Below are 11,716 nucleotides of genomic sequence, written 5' to 3' on the forward strand. Positions count from 1 at the left end.
GTTTTCCTGATATGCTACCATATTGTACAGTTACACTTACACTGGGTTTATAAACTCCCCAAATTTGGTGAAATGTCTGATGGAAGGGATCAATTTCATATTCCTCAAGGTAGATGTCCCTCTGTGCAAGCTTTTATTTATGAATTCAACCTTTTCCAGCAAAACTGAAATACAACTTTGCCATAGGGTAAATATCCTTATACACTGAGATCTAATTCTTGACTGATTTAACAAATAAAAAGTGAGCATCTGACTTGGGCCAGAACACTCTAGGAACATTAAATTTTGTATTATTTTATATCTAGGCCTTGCCCAATTTAATTATTAATCACTAATTATTGCTATTTGCTGCCATCACTAATTTTTGTTATTTATTTATTTATCTATTTTAGTTCGTTTTGATTTTTCATAGAATTTGGCTTATAGCAGTTGTTTTAAAACTATTCATTCCAACATGATTTTGTGATCCCTTTATTCTTTTCATTTTAACTTTTCATATCCTTACATCATTTTTTTTTTAATTTTTTATTTTTTATAAACATATATTTTTATCCCCAGGGGTACAGGTCTTACATCATTTTATTTTAAACATATATTTCACCAAGATAACTTGGTGGAAAAAAGAAAATGAACCAAGAAGCTTAAGTCCCGTCTCTTTTGGATGTTTCATTACAGTGAGGACAGAGTACAATGAAATAAATGTGTGTAATCATATGGCATCATCATATGAAGCAAGTTATTAAGTAAAAGGGATAGACTGTAATAGTGTGGGCTGGATTACAGAGCATAGTCTGGGTACACCTTCGCATGTGGTATGAAATCCAGAATGAGGATTAGAGTGTGCCCATTGGGTTTGTCAAAAAGAGATTAATACCCAAAGCCCAAAAATATCAATGCAAAGATATCACATAGGAGAATGGAGAAAGAGGAAATCTCATCCTCTGTCATACCACATAGAAATGAATTAGTCAAATAATGGTACAGGAGGGACAGAAAAAATAAGTCTTCTATGCTTGATACAAAAACATCCACTTTTTATTGTGTTGTGAATACTTCCTTTTGTCAAGTTTTGGTTTATCCATTTGCTCATTTGTCTTGGATATAAAATAGGAATAGATAGATAGATAGATAGATAGATGATATAGATATGTTAATATCTACATACATTTATATTTTATCAATGTGTGAATACATTAAAAATACATCACTAAGTGTCTTTGGAACAAGTTTGTTCTGTTCACTTGTTAGTGCTGGACATTGGGAGATGTAATCAGGGGGTAGGAAGCTTCCAGCATCAAGGGGGTTTTTCTTCCTTAGAGTCTCTCAGGGACCACCTGAGCTTATTAAATCATTCTTCTCCCTCATTCATTTCACCCCCCCCCATCTCACTCTCTGTCTTCTGTTTATTCACTAGATTTTTTATGTTTGTGTAAATCACAGCAGAAAATGGCTATCCCAATATGGAGCCTCCAGTTTATTTCTCCATGGAAGACTTAAGAATTTGCATTTCTGGACTCTGCAGGGGAAAGATTAATGACCTGTCCTTCTTGGGTTGGATCCATTGGTGGGGACTGAAAAAGGGGAATAACACAATCCAAGAGTCATGGTGTCCTGCATGTGTGTGACCTACCGAGTGTGAGCAGTCCCAACAACAGGGCCCCAGGACTCATAAATCCCAAGGTGACACAACACAGGGCCCATAACTCGATCAAGAGAGATCACTAAGAAGGGGGTGTGTTTCAGTTTGGGGATGCCTTTGCAACATGATGAATACAACGTGAGAAGCAGTGTGGACAAAGAAGTCCCTGTGACTAGAGGTTTCAGAGGTAGCAGAGAGGCCACTTCCTCCCTTAGCATGTCTGATGCCGTCTGTTCTCAGTCTTGCTCCAGTTCATTCCCCTTGCAGCACTAGCTTGGCTTCATTGATATGAGCATTGGAAGCAAGTACCTTCTTTGGGACCTTTGTACTGGCCATTCCCTCTGCTGGGCACACACTTCCACACATAACCCTGCATCAATCTTTCTCTTGAGTTCTGTGTTCCAGTGTCACCTTGTTTGCAGAATTAGCCTAAATACTCACAAAAATACAATGTCCAATTGTCTGTCTGCTTTATCCCTGTTTTCCTTTTCTTTCTAGCACCCCTCATCCTCTGCAAAGTTATGTAAATCTCTTATATGCTTATACATTCTTTCTACATCACTGTAGGGACTTTTGTTCTTTAGCACCCTATGCACATTGCTTAGGTAATGCCTGAAACTTGGTCATCAGTCAATTTATATTCCTAAAATACTTTAAGAATTTCCTAGTAACCCTATGAAATATATGAGTTCTTAGGGAAGAAACTGATTGAGAAACAACTATACCAGACATGACACAGGGGTTACCTTAAAGGGGGCCATATCCATGCAAAAAAAAAACATTAAAATAAATTTCTGGACTGCCAAGTATAAAAAGTAACATTTCAAATATGTGAGTAATACAGTTTGTGTAAAAGTCTGTCATGTTGTTTCCTTCTTTCCCAAAAGTCACCTCCACCACATGGAACAAGGAAATGATACAAAAATTCCAGAATTACTTCTTCTGGGATTATCAGAGGACCAAGAATTGCAACCCCTCATATTTGGGCTTTTCATCTCCATGTACCTGATCACTGTGTTTGGAAACCTGGTCATCATCCTCGCTGTCAGCATAGACCCCAAACTCTACACACCCATGTACTTCTTCCTGGTCAACTTGTCCTTTGTGGACATCTGTTTCACCTCTACAACTGTTCCCAAGATGCTGTGGAACATTCAGACTCAGAGCAAAGTCATAACCTATGCAGGCTGTGTTACTCAGATGTACTTCTTAATAATCTTTTCAGTGTTGGACATCTACCTCCTTGCTGTGATGGCCTATGACCGCTTTGTAGCCATCTGCCACCCCCTGCACTACACAGTCATCATGAACCCCCGGCTCTGTGGACTGCTTGTTCTGGGGTCCTGGATCATAAGTGTCTTGCATTCCTTCTTACAAATATCAATGGTATTGCAGCTGTCCTGCTGGTTGGTATTCCCCTTGCTGGGATCCTTTACTCTTACTCTAAGATTGTTTCCTCCATACTTGGGATCTCATCAGCCCAGGGGAAGTATAAAGCATTTTCCACCTGTGCATCTCACCTCTCAGTTGTCTCCTTATTTTTTTGTACGAGCCTAGGAGTGTACCTTAGCTCTGCTGCCACCCAGAGCTCCCACTCAAGTGCAGTAGCCTCAGTGATGTACACGGTGGTCACACCCATGCTGAACCCCTTCATCTACAGCCTTAGGAACAAAGATATAACAAGGGCTCTGAAAAGAATGGGCACTAAGGAGGGCACTTGATGTAATGAGCCCTGGGTGTTATATGCAATTAATGAACCACAAGTTCTACCCCTGAAACACATAATATACTGTATGTTAAATAACTTGAAATTAAATTTAAAAAACACACAACTATCATTGGGGTTCCAGCGATGTGAGGACCAACTGTTCTGGGGCTGAAGAAGCATCCATGATTGCAGGGTTCAAGGCCTCAGAGCCAAGAACTGCTATTCCTTGAACAGGCTGTGGGAATAGAATCTGCTCCTTCTACATGTGGTTAAGGAAATCACTTTGTATTCCCCTTTGTCTGTATCTTATATGGCACAAGTTCTATTCTTAAAACTAATCTCATTTCAAATGACTTACACCATGTAATATAGATTCTCCCCAAATTTCCCAAGAATAATCATATTTTCTTTCATATGGAAGAAAATATACTTGTCCACTAAGCCCTTCACATAACTTTATTGTTAATGAAAATACAAAATTACAGTTTTCCCTTTGACTTTGAGATCTTTTCCATCACAACTTCATGTCTCTTTCTGATAATGTGGACTCTAACATGGCTCCCTTTAAGTCTCAGGCTCCTGATAGGAGTGTACAGACTAGGAAAGCCCAGGTACTCCCTTGCACCCATGTGCTTGTGGACATTCCCACAGATGCTTCCCTGACCAGAGCTTCTGCTGTGGCTGCACCTGCCCCTGGGTTCTCATTTTGATTTCAAGACATGGCTCAGCATCACCCAAAGACAACTCTAACAAAACCAGATTTATCCCTTATAAATCCTGAAGGACACATGGAATCCCAGAGGTCATTGGACAAGGTCTCAGAGGTGAAGAGATGCGTTGAGAGGGAGACACAGCACTGTCATTGAGGGATCTGCCTTTATTGGGGTCCATGACCAGAGTGGCTAGAGGTTTATGGGTTCACTCATTATTGGAGAATTTTATATGATTATAATTCAGCTGCTCAAGAGGAAAAGCAGGGTCACTCATGTGTCAGTATAGACATTACCTAGGGTTTTTTGAAGACGTAATGCATGGCTGGAGCAGTCAGAGTTCTTCTCTGGTAATTGTGTCCCACACCTGATAATAAGTTTAGTCACCTTTTTTTTTTTTTTCTTTGAAATGATTGCCTCATCATCATTAGCCATCAGAGAAATTCAAATCAAAATGAAATTAAGATGCCAACTTACACCAGTTAGAATGGCAAAAATTAACAAGACAAGAAACAACAAGTGTTGAAGAGGATGTGGAGAAAGGGGAGCCCTCTTACACTGTTTATATAAACAAGTTAGTACAGCCACTTTGAAAAACAGTGTGGAGATTCCTCAAAAAAATAAAAAATGTAGCTACCCTATAACCCTACAATTGCTCTACTGGCTATTTACCCCAAAGATACAGATGTAGTTGAAAAGAAGGGTCATATGTACCCCCATGTTTATAGCAGTAATTGCCACAATCGCCACAGTATGGAAAGAGAAAAGATGTCCTTCAACAGATGAATGGATAAAGAAGATATGGTTCATATATAAAATGGAATATTACACAGCTATGAAAAAGGATAAATACCCAACTTTTATGTCAACATGGACAGGACCAGAGGAAATTATGCTGAGTGACATAAGTCAAGCAGAGAGAATAAATTGTCATATGGTTTCACTTACTTGTGGAGAATAAGGAATAACATGGAGGACATTAAGAGAAGGAAAGGAAAAGTGAATTGGGGGAAATCAAAAGGGGAGATGAACCATGAGAGACTGAACTCTGAGAAAAAAAACCTGAGGGTTTTGGAAGGGAGGGTATTGGGGGGATGGGTAAGCCTGATGGTAGGTGTTAAGGAGGACACGTATTGCATGGAGCACTGGGTGTGGTACATAAACAATAAATCTTGGAACACTAGGAAAATAAAATAATTTTTTTTAAAAAAGAAATGGATGTCTCAAAAATCCAAAGCTTAATGGCAGGCACTTACTCTACAAACATGCCCCAGTGTTTCTTAATAAGTCTCCTGTTTTTAGTCTGTGATTCAGCCAATTTCCAGAGAGCCTACCATAGACCCTGGCAAGCACTGATTAGCAAACATATCTCTCCAGTGGGGTTTACCTTGAAAGGAAAATTTGATATAAAAAAAGCTTGAAATCAGGTAAGGTGATGCACCCAGTTTTATTTTCGTTTTTCAACACTTCCTTAGCAATTCAGGGTCTCTTCTGATTCCATACAAATTTTTGAATTATTTGCTCCAGCTCTTTGAAAAATACTGGTGGAATTTTGATCGGAATGGCATTAAAAGTATAGATTGCTCTAGGCAGGATAGACATTTTAACAATGTTTATTCTTCCAATCCAAGAGCATGGAATGGTCTTCCATCTTTTTGTGTCTTCTTCAATTTCTTTCATGAGTGTTCTGTAGTTCCTCGAGTACAGATCCTTTACCTGTTTGGTTAGGTTTCTTCCCAGGTATCTTATGGTTCTTGGTGCTATAGTAAATGGAATCAATTCTCTAATTTCCCTTTATGTATTTCCATTGTTAGTGGATAAGAAAGCCACTGATTTCTGCACATTGACTTTGTATCCTGCCACATTGCTGAATTGCTGTATGAGTTCCAGTAGTTTGGGGTGGAGTCTTTTGGGTTTTCCATAAAAAGAATCATGTCATCTGTGAAGAGAGAGAGTTTGACTTCTTCATTGCCAATTTGGATACCTTTTATTTCTCTTTGTTGTCTGATTGCTGTTGCTAGGACTTCTAATACTATGTGGAACAAAAGTGGTGAGAGTAGGCATCCTTGTCGTGTTCCTGATCTCAAAGGGAAGGCTGCAAGCTTTTTCCCATTGAGGATGATATTTGCTGTGAGTCTTTCATAGATAAATTTTATAAAGTTCAGGAATGTTTGCTCTATTCCTATACTTTGAAGCGTTTTAATCAGGAATGGGTCCTGGATTTTGTCAAATGTGTTTTCTGGATCAATTGAGAGGACCATGTGGTTCTTCTCTCTTCTTTTATTGATTTGTTCTATCACATTTATTCATTTGCAAATGTTGAACCATCCTTGTAGCCCAGGCATAAAAACAGACACATAGACCAGAGGAACAGAATACAGAGCCCAGATATGGACGCTCAACTCTATGGTCAATTAATCCTCGACAAAACAGACAAAAATATACAATGGAAAAAAGACAGTGTCTTCAATAAATGGTGCTGAGAAAACTGGACAGCTATATGTAGAAGAATGAAACTCGACCTTTCTCTTACACTGTACACAAAGATAAATTCAAAATGGATAAAAGACCTCAATGTGAGACAGGAATCCATTAGAATCCTAGAGGAGAACATAGGCAGTAATTTCTTCGATATCAGCCACAGCAACTTCTTTCAAGATATGTTTCCAAAGGCAAAGGAAACAAAAGTGAAGAAGAAATGTTGGGACTTCATCAAGACCAAAAGCTTCTGCACAGCAAAAGAAATAGTCAAAAAAACAATGAGGCAACCCACGGAATAGGAGAAGATATTTGCAAATGACAGTACAGACAAAAGGTTGATATCCAGGATCTATAAAGAACTCCTCAAACTCAACACACACAAAATGGACAATCATATAAAAAATGGGCAGAAGATATGAACAGACACTTCTCCAGTGAAGACATACAAATAGCTATCAGAAATATGAAAAAATGTTCCTCATCACTAGCCATCAGGGAGATTCAAATTAAAACCATATTGAGATATTACTTTACACCAGTTAGAATGGCCAAAATTAGCAAGACAGAAAACAACATGTGTTGGAGAGGATGTGGAGAAAGGGGAACCCTCTTCCACTGTTGGTGGGAATGCAAGTTGGTGCAGCCACTTTGGAAAACAGTGTGGAGATTCCTTAAGAAATTAAAAATAGAGCTTCCCTATGACCCTGCAATTGCACTACTGGGTATTTACCTCAAAGATACAGATGTAGTGAAAAGAAGGGCCATCTGTACCCCCAATGTTTATAGCAGAAATGGCCACAGTCGCCAAACTGTGGAAAGAACCAAGATGCCCTTCAACGGACGAATGGATAAGGAAGATGTGGTCCATATACACTATGGAGTATTATGCCTCCATCAGAAGGGACGAATACCCAACTTTTGTAGCAACATGGACGGGACTGGAAGAGATTATGCTTAGTGAAATAGTCAAGCAGAGAGAGTCAATTATCATATGGTTTCATTTATTTGTGAAGCATAACAAATAGCATGGAGGACAAGGGGAGATAGAGAGGAGAAGGGAGTTGGAGGAAATTGGAAGGGGAGGTGAACCATGAGAGACTGGACTCTGAAAATCAACCTGAAGTTTTTGAAGGAGCAAGGGATGGGAGGTTGGGGGATCCAGGTAATGGGTATTGGAGAGGGCACGGATTGCATGGAGCACTGGGTGTGGTGCAAAAATAATGAATACTGTTATGCTGAAAAGAAATTAAAAAAAAAAAGATGCTTTGTTCTTAGTGTCAGGATGACCATAAATATGATGAAGCAAAATTTCAAAATACCCCTTTTTTACTACACAAAATGTTTCTTTTTTCTTTTTCTTTCTTTCTTTTTTTTACATCAAAGTTAATGTTGTGCATCTGCTTATTAGAGCGAGAAAAATTGGTGTCCACATTTGAAGGGATTTATTCATCGAGACAAAGGGTTTGTTAGTTCATTGCATGTTTTATCATTGAATCATCTTCCTCTTTCTACTGAAAATTTACAAAGTTACATGGTAATATGGCTCTTTCATTCATGAAATAATTCCGTTACTAATATTTGTCACAAATGCTAAGAGATGGTGAAAGAACATTATCAGCATCATCCATTTTGTGCCTCCTTCCTACTCATAAATCTTTCCACATGCATGATCAGAAGATGATTCACTGGAAAGTTGGATGCCCTGCCGATTGTGTGGTTCAGAGTCACCAATACCATGTCCTTCAGACTGTCCCAGTGACCCAAAAAGGAGCCCGCATATAGTCACTTGTTCATAATGTCACCAGAAATAAACTTGAATAACAATGATCATGACTGCTCTCCTTAATATCAGATCATAAGCCGCAAATAGAATGCAGCACATGTTCTAACTGCCTTAGGTCTGTTCATTTGGATTATTGTGTCAGTCAGCTCTTGCTGTATAACAGACTCTCCTTGTCAAATGGGATATCATACTGAAGTGGGGTGGCTGAACACAACAGTCAAGAAAGAATTCTTAAGACATTTTATCATGCAGAAATGTGATTTTATTATAGTATGTGGGCAAGTTATATGGGCATAAAGAGGTGGATAAAAATATATGTTTATAAAAAATAAAAAATTTAAAAAAAAAAGGATTCTGAAAAGTGACTGATTTTTTATTTTGGAGTTTGTAGAAGGAGGGGTAGAGGTAATATAAGTTTCTATGGAATTTATGCTGAAAATGAGGTTTACAGAACCCTGCAGTTTGGATTATTGCCAAGATATGGTTGCTTTTAGTCTATAATAAAACATCAATATGAAGGCAGACATGATTCCTGGAGGAGTGTCACGTTCTCCATATCTCAGGGATTCATCAGGGGCTGCAGGATGTAAGGAAATTGACTTTTGCCTACATTTTCTTGCCTTTGTTTTCCTCATAACTAATACATTTACAATCAAATGGCATTATATTCTGGATCTCTGGTGAGCTCCTCATGGGTCTGGAGTCAGGTGTGAAATCTATGTTGCATTTCTAAGGTTCATAAGTGATGTTATATGAAGCTATAGTGCTCTTCTTTTTCAGCCAATTTATGGCCTTATTGCCACATTTCTATATGTAACATACCCTTCTATTACAAATTAAATGAACTCTTGTGGATTGTTTTACTTTCTGCCCACTGTTCCTAAATCCATACAACTCTTGCTTTTCTTCCCTGTTAGAAGAGCTCTCTCCCAGACCTTCAATGTAGAGTAAGCTACCTATGCTCTAGATCCTACCATTAGCCATGCACCACAGATATCTCCCTACTTTATTAAGTCACAGGAGTATAATTACACACAATAAACTTCAGATTTAGAGTGCACAGTTTGGTGAATTAAAGGAGCTACATAAAAATGGAAAAAATGAAGTGATTAGCACAAGTTTCCATTTGTGTATAATTTAAGACAGTTCCATAAACCTTACCTGTATTGTTAGGTAATTGTTACTTCTCCAAAGAAGACATACAAATGGCTAACAGACACATGAAAAGATGTTCATTATCATTATTCATCAAGGAAATTTAAATCAAAACCACATTGAGATACCACTTTACACCAGTTAGAATGGCCAAAATTAACAAGACAGTAAACAACAAGTGTTGGAGAGAATGTGAAGAAAGGGGAAAACTACTACACTTTTGGTGGGAATGCAAATTGGTGCAGCCATGTTAGAAAACAGTGTGGAGATCCCTCAAGCTATCCTAATGATCCTGCAATTGTGCTACTGGGTATTTGCCCCAAAGATACAGATGTAGTGAAAAGAAAGGTCATCTGTACCCCAATGGTCATAGCAGTAATGGCCACAATTGCCAAACTGTAGAAAGAGAAGAGATGCCCTTCAACAAATGAATTGATAAAGACAGTATGGTCCATACATACAATGGAATATTACACAGCCACCAGAAAGGATGAATACCCAACTTTTGTATCAACGTGGATGGGACTAGAGGAGATTATGCTAAGTGAAATAAGTCAAGCAGAGAGAGTCAATTATCATATGGTTTCACTTACTTGTGGAGAATAAGAGATATGGAGGACATTAGGAGAAGGAAAGAAAAAGTGAATTGGGGGAGATAAACCATGAGAGGCTGTGGACTCTGGGAAACAAACCGAGGGTTTTGGAGGGGAGGGTTTGGGGTAAGGTTTGGTGAGCCTAGTGGTGGGTATTAAGGAGGAAACATTGCATGGGGCACTGGGTGTGGTGCCTAAACAATAAATCTTGGAACACTGAAAAAATAAGATTAAAATCTTTTAAAAAATAGAGAAAATTGAAAAAAAATTTCCAGACACCTGAGCCTCCTTCCTTATTTCTGAAACCAGTGTGGAATACCAAGCAAAACTTGATATGACTATTGTAAGAATAGAATGAAATACGTGGAAAATAATTTTTTACTCCAAAGAAAACATTCAAGTGGTTGTGGGAAAATGAATGGTTGAATCAATAAAAAAAAAATGAAAAAAAAATTCAAAAATAAAGACACAAGGGGCTCCTGCGTGGCTCAGTGGACTAAACTCCCTTCAGCTCGGGTTGTGATCTCAGGATCCTGGGATCAAGCACTACGTCGGGCTCTCTGCTCAGCAGCCTGCTTCCCTCTCTCTCTGCCTGCCTCTCCGTCTCCTTGTGATCTTTCTCTGTCAAATAAATAAATAAATAAAATCTTAAAAAATATATAGACACAAAATTATAAATTACAATGGGTGACCTTAATTTTGATCATGAGTTCCTTTCCCATGTCACTGTCTCAAAGGCCTCATAGTCAGACCACACTCACATTTAAGCCAAAGGAATTTGCTCTACCATGTGATGGGGCAGAATATCTCCAAATAGATTTTTTTTCTATTAGTGTAGGTTCTTATGGAAGGCACGTTTTGTAATAAGCACTGGATTAACTGCATATAATGAATCATGGAACATTATATCAAAAGTTAATGATGTACTATACAGTGGCTAACTGAACATAATTTTTAAAAAGGGAGAAAAGAAAAAAAATACATTTGCCCTTATCCAAGGGAAGTTGCTGAGTGAATTGAGAGACTTAAACTCAGTTTCCTTCAATAATGTTAATGACCATGTCCATAGCAGATTCTTCCTGCTTCTGTACAATATTCCCCACAGTAATTGCTTAAAACAAATACATACAGCACTCGGTGTGATGCAAAAATAATGAATACTGTTATGCTGAAAATAAATAAAAAATAAATTTAAAAAATAAGGTGATTCGACAAAAAAAAAAAAAAAACATACATGCTTTTACAGTTCTGGAGTCAGAAGCATGGAAAGAGTCTCATTGGACTAATAGCAAGATGTCTGCAGGTTTGAGCTCCTTCTGGAGGTTCAAAGGAGAATCTGTTTCCTTTCCAAGTCCAGTCTCTCTTGCTGGCTTCCTGTGTTTCTGGGCTCCTGACTCTTCCTCCACCTTCAGAGTCAGCAGGGCAACAGTTTCAAAGTCTCTCTGACACCAACTCTTTTGTCTCCCTCATCAACATTTGGAGGCTCATTGTGATTACCTTAGTCCCACAAGTACAATCATTTCTAATTTTTTTATCTTAATGGCAGTTGATTAGCAACCATGTACAACCTATTACCTTAAACTTTCTTTGCTATAACAACACGTTAATCATACTAGGGATTAAAAATGTGGGAGGACCCATATTTAG

General features: G+C 38.2%; 1 pseudogene; it reads left to right on the plus strand.

Moving 5' to 3' along the window:
* The first annotated feature begins 2,539 nt into the window (after positions 1 to 2,539).
* Positions 2,540 to 3,360, plus strand: LOC101673201 (annotated as a pseudogene).
* Positions 3,361 to 11,716: the final 8,356 nt, after the last annotated feature.

Source organism: Mustela putorius, unplaced genomic scaffold, assembly GCF_011764305.1.
Source record: "Mustela putorius furo isolate JIRA1106 unplaced genomic scaffold, ASM1176430v1.1 tig00000095_pilon_pilon_pilon, whole genome shotgun sequence".
Classification (NCBI taxonomy): domain Eukaryota; kingdom Metazoa; phylum Chordata; class Mammalia; order Carnivora; family Mustelidae; genus Mustela; species Mustela putorius.